Here is a 20171-nt window from a genome sequence, read left to right as displayed (position 1 = left end):
CACTTCACAGCACTCACGATAGCACATACCCTCCCCAATGTCCATAGCCCCCTCCCCCTCTCCCAATCCCACCTCCCCCCAGCAACCCCCAGTTTGTTTTGTGAGATTAAGAGTCATTTATGGTTTGTCTCCCTCCCAATCCCATCTTGTTTGTTTGTTTTTAAAGATTTTATTTATTTGACAGAAAGAGAGCTCACAAGGAGGCAGAGAGTCAGGCAGAGAGATAGGGGGAAGCAGGCTCCCCGCTGAGCAGAGAGCCTGATGTGGGACTCAATCCCAGGACCCTGAGACTATGACCCAAGCCAAAGGCACGGGCTTAACCCACTGAGCCACCCAGGCACCCCTGGAGGTTCATTCTTCTATATATAGCTGTCCAATTTTCCCAACACCAGTTATTGAAGAAACTGTTTTTTCCACAGGATATTTTTTCTTGCTTTGTGGAAGATTAGTTGACCATAGAGTTCTGGGTCCATATCTGGGCTCTCTACTATGTTCCATTGGTCTATGTATCTGTTTTTGTGCTAGTACAATGCTGTCTTGGTGATCACAGCTTTGTAGTAAAGCTTGAAGTCAGACAATGTGATAGCCCCAGACTTTGTTTTTCTTTTTCAATATTTTCTTAGCAATTCAAAGTCTTTTCTGGTTCCATACAAATTTTAGAATTTTTGTTCCAGCTTTTTGAAAAATGATGGTGGAATTTTGACTGGGATGGCATTGAAAGTGTACATTGCTCAGGGCAGTATAGACATTGTAACAATGCTTATTCTTCCGATCCAAGAGCATGGAATGGTCTTCCATCTTTTCGTGTCTTCTTCAGTTTCTTTCATGAGTGTTCTGTAGTTCCTTGAGTACAGATCCTTTACCTCTATGGTTTGGTTTATTCCAAGGTATCTTATGGTTCTTGGTGCTATAGTAAATGGATTCAATTCTCTGATTTTTCTTTCTATATTTTCATTGTTGATATACAAGAAAGCAACTGATTTCTGTGCATTGATTTTGCATCCTGACACATTACTGAATTGCTGTATGAGTTATACTGGTTTGGGAGTGGAGTCCTTTGGATTTTCCATACAAAGTATCATGTCATCTGGGAAGAGAGAGAGTTTGACTTCTTCTTTGCCAATTTGAATACCTTTTTTTTTTTCGTATTCTGATTGCTGTTGCTAGGACTTCTAGTACGATGTTGAACAACAGCCGTGAGAATGGGCATCCTTGTCATGTTCCTGATCTCAAAAGGAAGGTTGTTGGCTTTTCCCCATTGAGAATGATAATCACTGTTAGGTTTTCATACATGAATTTTATGAGGTTGAGGAATATTCCCTCTCTACCTATACTTTGAGTCATTTTAATCAGGAACGATGCTGTATCTTATGCTTTTTCTGCATCAATTGAGAGGACCATGTGGTTCTTCTCTCTTCTCTTATGGATGGGTTATATCACATTGATTGATTTGTGAATGTTGAACCATCCTTGAAACCCAGGGATAAATCCAACCTGGTCATGGGGGATAATCTTTTTAATGTACTCTTGGATCCTATTAGCTAGGATCTTGTTGAAAATCTTGATGTCCATATTCATCAGGGATATTGGTCTGAAATTCTCCTTTTTGATGAGACTTTTGCCTGGCTTGGTGATGAGGGTAGTGCTGGCTTCATAGAAAGAGTCTGGAAGTTTTCCTTCTGTTTATATTTTTTGAAGCAGCATCAGGAGAATAATATTACTTTTTATTGGAATGTTTGGTAGAATTCTCCAGAGAATCCATCAGGCCCTGGGCTCTTGTTTTTTGGGAAGTTTTTGATCACTGCTTCAATCCCGTTACTAAATATTGGACTACTCAGGTTGTCAATTTCTTCCTGTTTCAGTCTTGGAAGTTTATAGGTTTCCAAGAATGCATCCATTTCTTCTAGGTTGCTTAACTTATTTGCATATAACTGTTGGCAATAATTTCTGATGATTATTTCCATTTCCTGGTGTTACTCATGATCTCCCCCCTTTCGTTCATAATTTTATTAATTTGGGTCCTCTCTTTTCTTTTGGATTAGTTTGGCCAGTGGTTTCTCAATTTTATTGATTCTTTCAAGGAACGAGCTTCTAGTTTCATTAATGTGTTCTACTATATCTCTAGCTTTTATCTCATTGATCTCTGCTCTAATCTTGATTATTTCCCTTTTTGTGTGTGGGTTGGCTTAATTTGTTGTTGATTTTCCAGTTTTTTAAGGTGTAAAGAGAGTTGATGTATTCAGAATTTTTCAATTTTTTTGAGTGAGGCTTGGATAGTTATGTATTGCCCCCTTAGGACCACCTTTGCCATATCCCATAGGTTTTGGACTGAGGTGTCTTCGTGCTCATTGGTTTCTATCAATTGTTTAAATTGTTCTTTGATTTCCTGGTTGGTCCAAACATTCTTGAGCATGATGATCTTCACTTCCAAGTGTTTGCATTCCTTCTAAATTTTTCTAGTGGTTGAGTTCCAGTTTCAAAGCACTGTCTTCTGAGAATATGCAGGGAATAATCTCAATCTTTTGGTATTGATTGAGCCCTGATTTGTGACCCAGTATGTTGTCTATTCTGGAGAAAATTCCATGTGCGTTTAAGAAGAATGAGTATTCTGTTGTTTTAGGTGGAATGTTCTGTTTATATCTATTAGGTCCAACTGGTCACATGTGTCATTCGAAGTTCTTGTTTCTTTTTGATTTTCTGCTGAGATGTTCTGTCTCTTGCTGAGAGTGGCATGTGAAGATTCCCATGACTGTTCCCATTTTGGAGGCATAAGTATTTTACAATTGTTAGATCTTCTTGGTGAATAGATACTTTAAGAATGATGTAGTATCCATCTGTATCTCTGACTACAGTCTTTAGTTTAAAACCTAATTTATCTGATATGAGAATCATTATACCAGCATTCTTTTGAGGCCCACTGGCATGAAAGATGCTTCTCTACCTCTTCACTTTCAGTCTGGATGTATCTTTATGTTCCAAATGTGTCTCTTGTAGACAACATACAGACAAGACCTGTGATTTTATCCAGTCTGCAATCCTGTACTGTTTTATGGGAACTTCTAGGCTGCTCACATTGAGAGTGATTATTGAAAGATACATTTTTATTGACATCATGTTGCCTGTGAAGTCCTTGTCTATTGATTCTCTCTGTAAATTTCTGTTCTATGTCATTCTAGGGTTCTTTCCTCTTTTATAGAACTACCCCCCCTTAATATTTCTTGTATTGCTCTCTTGATGGTCACATACTCTTTTAAAACTTGCTGATCTTGGAAGCTCTTTATCTCTCCATCCATTCTGAATGTCAGCCTTGCTGGATAAAGTATTCTTGGCTGCATGTTCTTCTCATTTAGTGTCCTGAATATGTTTTTCCAGCCCTTTCTGGCTTGCCTGGTTTCTTTAAACAAGTTTGATTTCATTCTGACAGTCCTTCCTCTGTCCATAAGGAATCTCTTCCCCCTAGCTACCCTTAAGAACTCCTGTCTAAAATTATGACTCACGAATTTCACAATTAAGTGTCTGGAGGTCTTTCTAGACTCATTAATCTTGGGTGGTGTTATCTCTAACTCTAGGACGTGAACACTTGTTCCATTCCCAAGATTAGGGAAATTTTCATCTAGGAGTTTTTCAACTATATCTTCTAGTCCTCTCTCTTTATCCACGCCCTCAGGGATCCCAATAATTCTGACGCTGGAATGTTTCATAGCATTATTTATTTCCCTAATTCTGTGTTCCAGGCATCCTCCTGATCCCTCTTTTCTACCAGTTTGTCTTCTAGATAACTAATTTGATCTTCTGCCTAGGTTACTCTAGCCGTTAGAGTATTTAGATTAGATTGGATCTCATTCATAACATTTTTTTCCATTTTATTTATTTTTTCAGCGTAACATTATTCATTGTTTTTGCACAACACACAGTGTTCCATGCAAAACGTGCCCTCTCTATTGCCCACCACCTGTTCCCCCAATTTCCCACCCCTTACCCTTCAAAACCCTCAGGTTGTTTTTCAGAGTCCATAGTCTCTTATGGTTCGCCTCCCCTTCCAAATTTTTTTTTTAATAAAAATATGTATTTTTATCCCCAGGAGTACAGGTCTGTGAATCGCCAGGTTTACACACTTCACAGCACTCACAATAACATATACCCTCCCCAATGTCCATAGCCCCCTCCCCCTCTCCCAATCCCACCTCCCCCCAGCAACCCCCAGTTTGTTTTGTGAGATTTAGAGTCATTTACAGTTTGTCTCCCTCCCAATCCCATCTTGTTTCATTTATTCTTCTCCTATCCCCCTAACCCCCCATGTTGCTTCTCCATGTCCTCCTATCAGGGAGATCATATGATAGTTGTCTTTCTCTGATTGACTTATTTCACTAAGCATGATACCCTCTAGTTCCATCCACGTCGTCGCAAATGGCAAGATTTCATTTCTTTTGATGGCTGCATAGTATTCCATTGTGTATATATACCACTTTTTCTTTATCCATTCATCTGTTGATGGACATCTAGGTTCTTTCCATAGTTTGGCTATTGTAGACATTGCTGCTATAAACATTCGGGTACACGTGCCCCTTCGGATCACTATGTTTGCATCTTTAGGGTAAATACCCAGTAGTGCAATTGCTGGGTCATAGGGTACTTCTATTTTCAACATTTTGAGGAACCTCCATGCTGTTTTCCAGAGTGGTTGCACCAGCTTGCATTCCCACCAACAGTGGAGGAGGGTTCCCCTTTCTCCGCATCCTCGCCAGCATCTGTCATTTCCTGACTTGTTAATTTTAGCCATTCTGACTGGTGTGAGGTGATACATCATTGTGGTTTTGATTTGTATTTCCCTGATGCCGAGTGACGTGGAGCACTTTTTCATGTGTCTGTTGGCCATCTGGATGTCTTCTTTGCAGAAATGTCTGTTCATGTCCTCTGCCCATTTCTTGATTGGATTGTTTGTTCTTTGGGTGTTGAGTTTGCTAAGTTCCTTATAGATTTTGGATTCTAGCCCTTTATCTGATATATCGTTTGCAAATATCTTCTCCCATTCTGTCAGTTGTCTTTTGGTTTTGTTAACTGTTTCCTTTGCTGTGCAAAAGCTTTTGATCTTGATGAAATCCCAATAGATCATTTTTGCCCTTGCTTCCCTTGCCTTTGCCGTTGTTCCTAGGAAGATGTTGCTACGGCTGAGGTCGAAGAGGTTGCTGCCTGCATTCTCCTCAAGGATTTGGAGGGATTCCTTTCTCACACTGAGGTCCTTCGTCCATTTGGAGTCTATTTTCGTGTGTGGTGTAAGGAAGTGGTCCAATTTCATTTTTCTGCATGTGGCTGTCCAATTTTCCCAGCACCATTTATTGAAGAGGCTGTCTTTTTTCCATTGGACATTCTTTCCTGCTTTGTCGAAGATTAGTTGACCATAGAGTTGAGGGTCAATTTCTGGGCTCTCTATTCTGTTCCACTGATCTATGTGTCTGTTTTTGTGCCAGTACCATGCTGTCTTGATGATGACAGCTTTGTAATAGAGCTTGAAGTCCGGAATTGTGATGCCAACAACTTTGGCTTTCTTTTTCAATATTCCTTTGGCTATTCGAGGTCTTTTCTGGTTCCATATAAATTTTAGGATTATTTGTTCCATTTCTTTGAAAAAAATGGATGGTATTTTGATAGGGATTGCATTAAATGTGTAGATTGCTTTAGGTATCATGGACATTTTCACAATATTTATTCTCCAATCCAGGAGCATGGAACATTTTTCCATTTCTTTGTGTCTTCCTCAATTTCTTTCATGAGTACTTTATAATTTTCTGTTATAGATTCTTAGCCTCTTTGGTTAGGTTTATTCCTAGGTATCTTATAGATTTGGGTGCAATTGTAAATGGGATTGACTCCTTAATTTCTCTTTCTTCTGTCTTGTTGTTGGTGTACAGAAATGCAACTGATTTCTGTGCATTGATTCTATATCCTGACATGTTACTGAATTCCTGTACAAGTTCTAGCAGTTTTGGAGTGGAGTCTTTTGGGTTTTCCACATATAGTATCATATCATCTGCGAAGAGTGATAGTTTGATTTCGTCTTTGCTGATTTGGACGCCTTTAATTTCTTTTTGTTGTCTGATTGCTGAGGCTAGGTCTTCTAGCACTATGTTGAATAGCAGTGGTGATAATGGACATCCCTGCCGTGTTCCTGACCCTAGTGGAAAACCTTTCAGTTTTTCTCCATTGAGAATGATATTTGCGGTGGGTTTTTCATAGATGGCTTTGATAATATTGAGGTATATGCCCTCTATCCCTACACTTTGAAGAGTTTTGATCAGGAAGGGATGCTGTACTTTGTCAAATGCTTTTTCTGCATCTATGGAGAGTATCATATGGTTCTTGTTCTTTCTTTTACTAATGTGTTGTATCACATTGATTGATTTGCGGATGTTGAACCAACCCTGCAGCCCTGAAATAAATCCCACTTGATCGTGTTGAATAATCCTTTTAATGTAGTGTTGTATCCTATTGGCTAGTATTTTGGCGAGAATTTTTGCGTCTGTGTTCATCAAGGATATTGGTCTGTAGTTCTCTGTTTTGGTGGGATCCTTGTCTGGTTTTGGGATCAAGGTGATCCTGGCCTTATCAAATGAGTTTGGAAGTTTTCCTTCCATTTCTATTTTTTGGAACAGTTTCAGGAGAATAGGAATCAGTTCTTCTTTAAATGTTTGGTAGAATTCCCCTGGGAAGCCGTCTGGCCCTGTGATTTTGTTTGTTTGGAGATTTTTGATGACTGTTTCAATCTCCTTACTGGTTATGGGCCTGTTCAGGTTTTCTATTTCTTCCTGGTTCAGTTGTGGTAGTTTATATGTCTCTAGGAATGCATCCATTTCTTCCAGATTGTCAAATTTGTTGGCGTAGAGTTGCTCATAGTATGTTCTTATAATTGTCTGTATTTCTTTGGTGTTAGTTGCGATCTCTCCTCTTTCATTCATGATTTTATTTATTTGGGTCCTTTTTCTTTTCTCTTTGATGAGTCTGGCCAGGGGTTTATCAATCTTATTGATTCTTTCAAAGGACCACTCCTAGCTTCATTGATTATTTCTATTGTTTTTTTTGGTTTCTATTTCATTGATTTCTGCTCTGATCTTTATGATTTCTCTTCTCCTGCTGGGTTTAGGGTTTCTTTCATGTTCTTTCTCCAGCTCCTTTACGTGTAGGGTTAGGTTGTGTACTTGAGACCTTTCTTGTTTCTTGAGAAATGCTTGTACGCTATATATTTTCCTCTCAGTACTGCCTTTGCTGTGTCCCACAGATTTTGAACTGTTGTGTTTTCATTATCATTTGTTTCCATGATTTTTTTCAATTCTTCTTTAATTTCCTGGTTGACCCATTCATTCTTTAGAAGGATGCTGTTTAGTCTCCATGTATTTGGGTTCTTTCCAGCTTTCCTCTTGTGATTGAGTTCTAGCTTCAGAGCATTGTGGTCTGAAAATATGCAGGGAATGATCCTAATCTTTTGATACCGGTTGAGACCTGATTTGTGACCCAGGATGTGATCTATTCTGGAGAAGGTTCCATGTGCACTAGAGAAGAATGTGTATTCTGTTGCTTTGGGATGAAATGTTCTGAATAGATCTGTGATGTCCATCTGGTCCAGTATGTCATTTAAGGCCTTTATTTCCTTGTTGATCTTTAGCTTGGATGATCTGTCCATTTCAGTGAGGGGAGTGTTAAAGTCCCCTACTATTATTGTATTATTATTGATGTGTTTCTTTGATTTTGTTATTAATTGGTTGATATAGTTGGCTGCTCCCACGTTAGGGGCATAGATATTTAAAATTATTAGATCTTCTTTTTGGACAGACCCTTTGAGTAGGATATAGTGTCCTTCCTCATCTCTTATTATAGTCTTTGGCTTAAAATCTAATTGATCTGATATAAGGATTGCCACCCCAGCTTTCTTCTGATGGCCATTAGCATGGTAAATTGTTTTCCACCCCCTCACTTTAAATCTGGAGGTGTCTTCGCGTCTAAAATGAGTTTCTTGTAGGCAACATACTGATGGGTTTCGTTTTTTTTATCCATTCTGATACCCTGTGTCTTTTGATTGGGGCATTTAGCCCATTAACATTCAGGGTAACTATTGAGAGATATGAATTTAGTGCCATTATTAGCCTGTAAGGTGACTGTTACTGTATATTGTCTCTGTACCTTTCTGATCTCCTACTTTTAGGCTCTCTCTTTGCTTAGAGGACCCCTTTCAATATTTCCTGTAGAGCTGGTTTGGTGTTTGCAAATTCCTTCAGTTTTTGTTTGTCCTGGAAGCTTTTTATCTCTCCTTCTATTTTCAATGATATCCTAGCTGGATAGAGTATTCTTGGCTGCATGTTTTTCTCGTTTAGTGCTCTGAATATATCATGCCAGCTCTTCCTGGCCTGCCAGGTCTCTGTGGATAACTCTGCTGCCGATCTAATATTTTTACCATTGTATGTTACAGACTTCTTTTCTCGGACTGCTTTCAGGATTTTCTCTTTGTCACTAAGATTTGTAAATTTTACTATTAAGTGACAGGGTGTGGACCTATTCTTCTTGACTTTGAGGGGGGGTTCTCTGCATCTCCTGGATTTTGATGCTTGTTCCCTTTGCCATATTAGGGAAATTCTCTCCAATAATTCTCTCCAATAGACCTTCTGCTCCCCTCTCTCTTTCTTCTTCTTCTGGAATCCCAATTATTCTAATGTTGTTTCATCTTATGGTGTCACTTATCTCTCGAATTCTCCCCTCGTGGTCCAGTAGCTGTTTGTCCCTCTTTTGCTCAGCTTCTTTATTCTCTGTCATTTGGTCTTCTATATCACTAATTCTTTCTTCTGCCTCATTGATCCTAGCAGTGAGAGCCTCCATTTTTTATTGCACCTCATTAATAGCTTTTTTGATTTCAACTTGGTTAGATTTTAGTTCTTTAATTTCTCCAGAAAGGGCTTTAATATCTCCAGAGAGGGTTTCTCTCATATCTTCCATGCCTTTTTTGAGCCCGGCTAGAACCTTCAGAATCGTCATTCTGAACTCTTGATCTGACATATTACCAATGTCTGTGTTGATTAGGTCCCTAGCCTTCGGTACTGTCTCTTGTTCTTTTGTTTGTAGTGATTTTTTCCGCCTTGTCATTTTGTCCAGATAAGAGGATATGAAGGAGCAAATAAAATACTAAAAGGGTGGCAAAGACCCCAGAAAAATGTGCTGTAGCCAAATGAGAAGACACCCCAAATTGTGGGGGTGGAGAAAGGGGAAAAAAAGAGTTCAGAAAAAAAGAGAAAAAAATTTTAAAAATAAAACAAATAAAGAAAAAATGTATATATTTAGATAAACTAGTCAAAAAATGTTAAAAAATAAAAGGGTAAAAGTTTTAAAAAATTTAGCAGAAGAAAAAAGAAAAAAGAAAAAAATTGAAAAGAGAAAAAAAAATTGAAGTAGCCACAAGACTAAAGAATCATGGGGAGAAAGCCATGAGTTCCGTGCTTTACTTTCTCCTCCTCTGGAATTGGGCTACTGTCTTAGGAATTGAACCTACTTTCCTTGATAGATGAACTTTGTCCTGGCTGGATATTTTGTTGATCTTCTGGGGGAGGGGCCTGTTGTAGTGACTCTCAAGTGTCTTTGCCCGAGGCGGGATTGCACCGCCCTTACCGGAGGCCAGACTACATAATTGGCTCGGGTTCGCCTTTGGGAGCTTCTGTTCCCTGAATGCTTTCCGTAGAGTTCCGGAGGATGGGAATGAAAATGGCGGCCTCCTAGTCTCTCGCCTGGAGGAGCCGAGAGCCTGGGGCCCCACTCCTCAGTGCGCCCCCAGAGGACAGCACCCAATCACTCCCGTATCCCCAGCCTCTAGCCACGCTCCGAGCTCACCCAGCCCGCGTCCAGTTCAAGGTAACCCTGAGCTGAGAGTTCAGTCCTCGGCTCTGTCTCTGCAGCCAGCTTCTCCGTTCTAATACCTGCGAGCTCTGTGACACTCCGACACCCCCGATCCTTCCGTGACCCTGCGGGACCTGGGGCCACGCTGACCCCACATGGGCTTCACCCTGGTTTAGCCTCTGGAGCAATGCCCCTCAGTGGAACAGACTTTTAAAAGTCCTGATTTTGTGCTCCCTTCCTCCACCACTTGCCGGGAGCCGGCCCCTCCCCCCGCGGTCTATCTTCCCGTCGTTTTAGATTCACTTCTCTGCCAGTCCTACCTTTCAGAAAGTGGTTGATTTTCTGTTTCTAGAGTTGCTGTTCTTCTTCTCTTTGATCTCCCGTTGGATTTGTAGGTGTTCGCAATGTTTAGATAAGCTATTGAGCTGATCTCCTGCTACCTGATTTAGTCTCAGCCTGCTACTTCTCCACCATCTTGACTCCTCCTCCCATAACATTTTTTATTACTACCAGATCACCCCTCATTTCTGTCCTTAGAGATTCTATGTTGCCACTAATAGTCTTCTCCAAGCTGTCCATTGCCTGGATAATTGTCACCCTGAATTCCCTTTCCAACATACTGTTCATGTTCATATCCAATATTTCTGATGGAGAGGGCACTGTCTATGAATTTTTTCTCTGTTGGATGTTCCTCCTCCTAGTCATTTTGGTGATAGGTGTTTGAAGGGATGTATAACTGAGTATATCAATCACAATCCAGGCAAAGTACACCCTGTCCCTGGGGTACCTCTCTCTTGGTGTCAGGACCACTGGATAACTAGGGAAGGGAGAGTAGAGTATGTGCTGGGCAGGCAGGCAGAGACCCCCAAGCTGAAGGAGGAAAGCAGCAACCACAATTCCCATGCTCAGTGGCCCCCTTTAATTAAAGTATTTTATTGCCAAGCAATAAAAGCCATTATCTGGGCTTTCAATGAGCAATAATCTTTTTGCTGGTGGAAAGTCTTGCCTCAATGTTATTGGCAGCTGATCAATCAGGGTGGTGGTTGCTGATGTATCGGTAGCTGGGGAAATTTTTAAAAACAAGACAACAATGAGGTTTGTCCTATTGATTGACTTTCCCTTTCACAAACAATTTCTCTGTAGCATGTAATCCTGTTTGAAAAAATTTTGCTCATAGGAGAACTTCTTTTAAAATTGGAGTCAATCCTATCAAACACTGCTGCTGTTTTATAAATTAAATTTTTGTAATATTCTAAGTCCTTTGTTTTCATTTCAACAATCTTCATAGCAACATGAGTAGATTTCATCTCAAGAAACTACTTTCTTTACTCATCACTAGGACTTTTTCCATTCACATTTTATCATGAGATGGCAAAAATTCAGTTGCATCTTTAGGTGTCACTCTTAATTCTATTTCTCTTTCTATTTCCACCATAGCTGCCATTACTTCCTCCATTGTAGCCTTGAACCCCTCAAAATCATCAATGAGGTCTGCAATCAACTTCTTTCAAACCTCTCTTAATGCTGATATTTTGGTTTACCATGAATCATAAATGTTATTAACGTCATGTAGAATGGTATATGATTCCCATAAGCTTTTCAATTTGCTTTGTCCAGATCCATCAGGGGAGAGGGGGATTCAAGAAGGATAAGATAGACAGGGAAACAGTTGTTCACTGGAGCAGTCAGAACACACACAACACTTATGCATTGTTTGCCATCTCATGTGTGGTTTTGGTGCCTCCAAATAATTATAATAGTAATATTAAAAATCAAAGACACTGTGGAAGATGGCACCAGAGTTGGAGGACCTTAGGATTGTCTCATTATTCAAACACAACTAGATAACTATTGAATAATTCCAAATACCCCAAAACTCAACCTGAAGACTAACAGAATAAATTCCACAACTAAAGGAACCAAATCAAGGAAGGTAGAAAGTACATCGATATGGTTTAGGGGAGAAACACATGGCTGATGTTGCAGACAGAGAAAGCTGTGGTCATAGAGAAAGCTGAGAGAGAGGAGGACTCAAAGAGCATATGAGGAGAACATTTCCCCAAAGCCATTTTTTTGGAAAATGAGGAGGGCTGATCTCTATAATTTCTTTCAACCAACAGAGCTTAAAGACTAGAGTTCTGGGGCACCTGGGTGGCTCAGTCAGTTAAGTGTCCAACCCCTGGATTCAGCTCAGGTAGTGATCTTAGAGTTGTGAGATCAAGCCCCACATTGGGCTCCACACTTGGTGTGGAAATCACTTGAGGTTCTCCCTCTCCCTCTGTTCCCACCAAAAAGACTAGAGTTTTAAGGTCAGTGGACTTGGCTTGGATAGAGTCCTGAGGGACTGCCCTATACTTAAAGAGGAGACAGGCAAAAATCCTGGGGACAGTGTGTAATCAGCAATCTGAAGAATGCCTGGGACACATGGGGAGGAGGATTATTCACTCCTTTTAGAGTACATTTATAGAGACTACTCTCTGGGACAAAGAAGCCAGCTAGTGCCATTTCTCTCCCCCATCCCTCAGCATAAACATAAAGCCACCTTCAGGAAGCAACACAGCAATAACACTGGCTGCCTAAACTCTTTAACCAACACTCACACATCAGCACTCTGGTAGGACTGCTTGTCAATCAAACTTGCCTCAATCCTAGTGGGTGTCAGGCAGGGGCACCTCCTCCAGAAGACCAGCATAAGGACCTGCCCACACCATATCCCTAAAGCTGGAGCTTTAAAAGTCAGCAGGTGTGGCTGAGACAGAGCCCTCAGAGCACTGTGATGTTACTAAAGAGAAGGCAGGAAAACAATTCAGAGGTGGACAGTGGAAACAGGGATCTAAAAAATGTCCAGGTCATATAGTGGGGAGATTATTCATTCTTGTCAGAATGTTTCCCTGGGAGGCAGCATTCAGGGAGATACCATTCTGGGGACAAAAGAGATAGTTGGTGCCTTTTCCCTACCCCAATCCCGCAGAATAAACAGAGAGAGATATGTGGTAAGTGCCACAACACCAACACTGGATACCTAACCTCCTTATACCAAGCCCCAAAACCCTGCACTGTGGTGGGGCTGCCCTTTTCAGTCAAATTTACATCAGTCCAGAGGAGTGGTCCCCTTCCTCAGAAAACCAGCAGAAACCACTGCCCATAATATGTCTCCTGACCAGACAGTTATGCAGGGTTTCAGTTCTATTAAAAGCATCAGGTCTCATTTAAAAGGCCGACAATAACATACCTAGTTAAAATTTGCCACAATCTGGCCAAGGACCAAACACTGCCTATTCCAGGGAAGGATAGCCACTGCACATGACTGGTCTGAAAGAGCAGCCAAAACACAAAAGTAGAGCACAATCAGAAAACATTAGAGACATTCCCTAAAGCACCAGGCTTTGCCCATTATATAACCTCTTCTTCATAAAGCCATTACCCTCAGAAGCAGGAAATATAATGGGCTATTCTGACATAAAAAAGAAGGCAGAGACTTAGACAAATGTGAAAACAAATGTATCCATTCCAAATGAAAGAACAAGATAAGTGAGAATCTAAAGGAAAGAGATATAAGTAATATGATAGATGATTTAAATAATTTAAGGCAACAATCATAAGGACACTCACTGACCCTTAGAAAAGAAAAGAAGACTTCAGGGAGGCCCTTAACAAAGACATAAAAGGTTAAGAAAACAATAATTACAAAAAATGATTGATTAAAAAATGCATTAACTGATATTCAAAACAGATTGCATGTAATGACCACAAAGATGGAAGAAGTAGGGGAATGAATGAAGACAAAATTATGGAAAATAAAGAAGCTGAACAAAAAAGAAAAAGAATTTTGCAACACAGGAATAGACTTAAGAAATTCAGTGACTCCATCAAATGTAATAATATTTGTACTATAAGGATTCCCAGAATAAGAAGAGAGAAAAATTGATAAATAATTTATTCGATGTAATTGCTAAAACGTCCCTAATCTGGGGAAGGAAAGAGACATCCAGATGTAGGAGGCACAGAGAACTCCCAACAAATTCAAGAAGAGATGAAATTAAATTTGTAATATATACTGATAAACAATCCTAAAAGCAGCAAGACAAAAGAAGTCCTTAACTTGCAAAGGAAATGCATAAGGTTAGCTGCAGATTTCTCAACAGAAATTTGGCAAACCAGAAGAAAGCTGCATGATATATTCAAAGTGCTGAGTGGGAAAAACCTACAGCTGAGAATTGCTCTATCCAGCAAAGCTATGACTCACAACAGAAGAAGATATAAACAGATTTTATTATTCCCAGACAAACAAAAACTAATGGAGTTCATGACCATTAACTAAGCCTGCAAGAAACAATAAAAGGAATTCTTTGAGTGGAAAGGAAAGACAAAAGTTGACAATGACAAGAAAGATATAGGAAAGCTCTAGAAACAACAACAACAACAACAAAAAAAACAGAAATAAAATGGCACTGGAAGCCTATCAGTAATTACTTCTAATGTAAATGGAACAAACGTTCAAATCAAAAGATGTAGATTTCACAGCAGGGATGTCCATTATCACTACTGCTATTCAACATAACAGTAGAAGTCTTAGCCTCAGCAATCAGACAACAAAAAGAAATTAAAGGCATCCAAATGAGCAAAGAAGAAGTCAAACTATCACTCTTCGCAGATGATATGATACAATATGTGGAAAACCCAAAAGACTCCACTCCAAAACTGCCAGAACTTGTATAGGAATTCAGTAAAGTGTCAGGATATAAAATCAATGAACATAAATCAGTTTCATTTCTGTACACCAACCACAAGACAGAAGAAAGAGAAATTAAGGAGTCAATCCCATTTACAATTGCACACAAAACTATAAGATACCTAGGAATAAACCTAACCAAAGAGGCTAAGAATCTAGATGCAGAAAACTATAAAGTACTCATGAAAGAAATTGAGGAAGACACAAAGAAATGGAAAAATGGTCCATGCTCCTGGATTGGAAGAATAAATACTGTGAAAATGTCTGTGCTACCTAAAGCAATCTACACATTTAATGCAATCCCTATCAAAATCCCATCCATTTTTTTCAAAGAAATGGAACAAATAATCCTAAAATTTATATCGAACCAGAAAAGACCTCAAATAGCCAGAGGAATATTGAAAAAAAAAAAGCCAAAGTTGGTTGCATCACAATTCCGGACTTCAAGCTCTATTACAAAGCTGTCATCATCAAGATAGCATGGTACTGGCACAAAAACAGACACATAGATCAATGGAACAGAATAGAGAGCCCAGAAATAGACCCTTAACTCTATGGTCAACTAATCTTCGACAAAGCAGGAAAGAATATCCAATGGAAAAAAGACAGCCTCTTCAATAAATGGTGCTGGGAAAATTGGACAGCCACATGCAGAAAAATGAAATGGGACCATTTCCTTACACCACACATGAAAATAGACTCAAAATGGATGAAGCACCTCAATGTGAGAAAGGAATCCCTCCAAATCCTTGATGAGAATGCAGGCAGCAACCTCTTTGACCTCAGCCGCAGCAACATCTTCCTAGGAACATTGGCAAAGGCAAGGGAAGCAAGGGCAAAAATGAACTACTGGGATTTCATCAAGATCAAAAGCTTTTGCACATTAAAAGCTTTTGTTAACTGTTTAACTGTTTTGTTAAACAGTTAACAAAACCAAAAGACAACTGACAGAATGGGAGAAGATATTTGCGAATGACATATCAGATAAACGGCTAGTATCCAAAATCTATAAGGAACTTAGCAAACTCAACACCCAAAGAATGAACAATCCAATCAAGAATGGGCAGAGGACATGAACAGACATTTCTCCAAAGAAGACATCCAGATGGCCAACAGACACATGAAAAGGTGCTCCACATCACTCGGCATCAGGGAAATACAAATCAAAACCACAATGATTTATCACCTCACACCAGTCAGAATGGCTAAAATTAACAAGTCAGGAAATGACAGATGCTGGCGAGGATGCGGAGAAAGGGGAACCCTCCTCCACTGTTGGTGGGAATGCAAGCTGGTGCAACCACTCTGGAAAACAGCATGGAGGTTCCTCAAAATGTTGAAAATAGAACTACCCTATGACCTAGCAATTGCACTACTGGGTATTTACCCTAAAGACACAAACATAGTGATCCATAGGGGCATGTGCACCCGAATGTTTATAGCAGCAATGTCTACCATAGCCAAACTATGGAAAGAACCTAGATGTCCATCAACAGATGAATGGATAAAGAAAAAGTGGTATATATGCAAAATGGAATACTATGCAGCCATCAAAAGAAATGAAATCTTGCCATTTGTGACAATGTGGATGGAACTAGAGGGTATCATGCTTAGTGAAATAAGTCAATCGGAGAAAGACAACTATCATATGATCTCCTTGATCTGAGGACGTGGAGATGCAACATGGGGGGTTAGGGGGATAGGAGAAGAAGGGATTGTGAGGGAGAGGGAGACAAACCATAAGTGACTCTTAATCTCACAAAACAAACTGTGGGTTGCTGGGGGGAGGGGAGGTTGGGAGAGGGGGAGTGGGGTTATGGACATTGGGGAGGGTGTGTGCTATGGTGAGTGCTGTGAAGTGTTTAAACCTGGCGATTCACAGACCTGTACCCCTGGGGATAAAAATACATTATATGTTTATAAAAAAAATAAGAAATAAAAAAAAAGATGTAGGTGTCAGAATGGATTAAAAAATCTGTATGCTGCCTGTAAGACACCCAATTTAGAACTAAAGATACCTGCATATTGAGAGTGAGGGTATGGGGAAACATTTATCATCCAAATGGATATCAAAAGAATGCTTGAGTAACAATACATATGTCAGAAAAACTAGACTTTAAAACAAAGACATAAAGAATGCAATTACATAATCATAAAGAGAACAATGAAACATGAATCTAAAAATTGTAAATATTTATGCACCCAATATGAGAGCACCCAAATATATGAAACATTTAATAGCAAATATAAAGAAATCATATATACTAATACAATAAGAGTAGGGAACATTAACATCCCACTCACATCTATGACCCCATCATCTAAGGAGAAAATCAACAAGGAAACACTTGCTTTGAATGACACACTATATGGTCTTAACAGATATATTCAGATCATTCCATCCTAAAATATCAGAATACACATTATTTCCAAGTGCACATGGGACATTCACCAGAATAGATCACATATTATTAAGCCACAAAACAGGTCTCAATTACTAAAAAAAACACTAAGATCATACCATGCATATTTTCTGATCACAGTGAAATGAAACTTGAAGTCAATCACAAGAAAAAAATTAACAGGGAGGTTAAAGAACATGCTACTAAACAATAAACACTTTGACCACAAAATCGAAGGAGAAAAATAGAAATAAACAGAAATAATTAAAAATGAAAACACAGTGGTACAAAACCTCTGGGATGCAACAAAATCCATCCTAAGAGAGAAGTATATACCAATGAAGGCGTAACTGAAAAGGCAAGAAAAAAAAAGCAAGCAACCTAACCTTACACCTAAAGGGGCTAGAAGAAAAACACACTAAGCCTAAAGCCAGAAGAAAAAGGCAAATCATAAAGTTTGGTGTAGAAATAAATGATTTAGAAACAACAACAACAGTAAACAATAGAACAAAGCAATGATACCAGGAGTTGGTTCTTTGAAAAACAATTGTAAGATGGAAACAGGGAGACCAGTCGGAAACCACTTTGGACAGGAAACACAGTGGACAGTTGAACTAGAGTAGCAGCATGGACGAAGGAAACAAATAGATTTATGAAATTTGGAAATCTGAGGTAGGAGAGATAACAGGAAGGAAATAGAGAAAGAAAATGAAGAGTGTGGTATTTGATATGTCATTCATATCTTTTTTTTATGTCATTCATATCTTATATGGAAACAGAACCAAATTAACAGGTGAGCTACTTAATCTATATGCACTATTAAACACCTTGAAAAGATAGAAGAAAAATGTATTTACCAAACTCCCTTTAGAGGTAGTGCTTTGTGTTGTCAGAAAGATCATTTATTTAGTTTGGAATTGGAACAATAAAACTCTCAAAAGAAAGCAGAATACCCAAATTAAAATGGATATTATATAAATTTTCTCAAGAAAGGGGAATGGGGCCAGTTAATTATAAGATTTTTATTTTGTTGAGAGGAATACGCAGATTTGCTACCAAGAGGTGAACAATTTGAGGCCACAGAGGAAAGGCAAGCTACCATCAACAATCCTTTTTCTTTTACACAGCTCTCAGCTTCTCCTCTGACAAAGTGTTTATCAAGTTATTTTTAAATACCTATGCTATACCTTATGTTCCATATTACCCAGGATAAATAAATTCACGGAAAGCAAACCAGTGTCAACCTGAAGATTAAAGAAATAATTGTAACTTTTAAGATCAAATCAAAATGTTTCACCTTTCTTAATTATTTCTGTCTAAAATCGAGTTAGATCAGGGCACCTCGAGGACTCAGTTGGTCAAGTGTCTGACTCTAGATTTTGGCTCAGATCATGAACTTGGGGTCATGAGGTGGAGCCCTACATCAGGCTCTGTGCTAGGCATGAAGCTGCTTAAGACTCCTCTCCCTCTCTTTCTGACCCTTTCCTCCCCCACCCCAGCCCACACATGCTCTCTCTCTCTAAAAAAAAATAATTAATATAATAATAATAATAAAACAAAAATAAAATTTATTTAGGTCATGTTAGTTAATTTACTGTGAAATTTCACAAATGCCCCAGAAGGGTGCAAGTTTTTCTGTTAATCAAAGGAGAGTATGGATTAAAAAATACTTGGAAATATTTATGAATTATATAGTACCATTTATAGAACATGTATATGTGTATATATATATACACACGTATATACGTATATATACATATATACACACATATATATACGTATATACGTGTGTATATATATGTATATATATGTGTGTATATATGTGTGTATATGTGTGTATATATATACGTATATATACGTATATATGTGTATGTGTATATATGTATGTATATGTGTGTATATATACATATATATGCACATATATATTTGTATGTATACACATATACATATTCTATAAATGTATATATGTATATATATTTATATATGTGTGTGTATAAAAAATATATATATATTTATATATATATACATGTAGGTATGTGCATACATAAAGAGATTTCAGGAGAATCACCAAAATGTCATAGCATTTTGGGTGATTTTTGCAATTTTTTTTCTGATCACCTTTCTGTATTATTTTGACTTATATACCAAACGTGAACCCTTCTATAATTGTAAAAATATTTTAAGGCTAAATATATCCTTCTTATATTTGAATAAGGGCACATGACTATGATGGCTTAATTTATATTCCTCTTCTAAAATGGATCACTGCTTTTCAGAAGGAAAAACTCAAGACAATTCTCTGATGTGCAATCTTCAAAAACAAAATATGAAAGGGTTCAAATTGTTATACCCAGCTATAAATATGGCAATTTTTATTCCCACAAAACTTCATATTCTTTGTCTCCATGATTTTCTTAATCAGAAGAGAGCTTCCCTCCAACATCATATGGTGGTGGGTTAGTACATTTATCAACCAAATATTTATGTATATTTTTGAAATTCTATACTAAGTGGGAGTTACAAATAAGACAATGCCACTGCTCCCCAGGTATCCATAATTAGTTTGAAAAATAAGACACATGCTCAAGCAGTATTAATGGACTGATGTATATATATGCCATACAGGCATTATAGATATCTGTAGTAGAGGGAGCACTTCTAGTTAGACTCATTGGGAAGGTTTCCCAAAACAGATGCAATTTGAGACAGACTCAACCACAGAAGACAACAGGAACTTCAAAAAGGAAATGGCACCAGCAATAGCAAAATGAAAACACACAAAGTGTCTGTGAGGAACTACATGTAGTGAATAGATTGCACGAACATACAAGACAGTAAAGAGTCAAGGATAATCTTTAAAAAGAAGACAATCCCAAGAATTTTAACCTAAAGACTGTGAAATTTATGATAAATTCAAGAAGAGAATCTAATTTAAGAAAAAAACCTAAGAACTTCAGTTGTAAATGTGATTATGATTTATTCAAGTAGAAATGGTAAAGTATATATAGGCTGTTGTAAACAGACTAATGATTAAGACTAGATATGGAAATTTTGAAGTTATCAGTAAAGATGGATTATTTGAAGCCATTTTATTTATTGAATTATTCATTTATTTATAGAATTATTTCATTTATTGGATTATTGAGAATTCAAGAGAATAAAGGCAT

This window comes from Meles meles, chromosome X (genome assembly GCF_922984935.1).
Source record: "Meles meles chromosome X, mMelMel3.1 paternal haplotype, whole genome shotgun sequence".
Taxonomy (NCBI): Eukaryota; Metazoa; Chordata; class Mammalia; order Carnivora; family Mustelidae; genus Meles; species Meles meles.
This window is presented reverse-complemented; position numbering follows the sequence as displayed.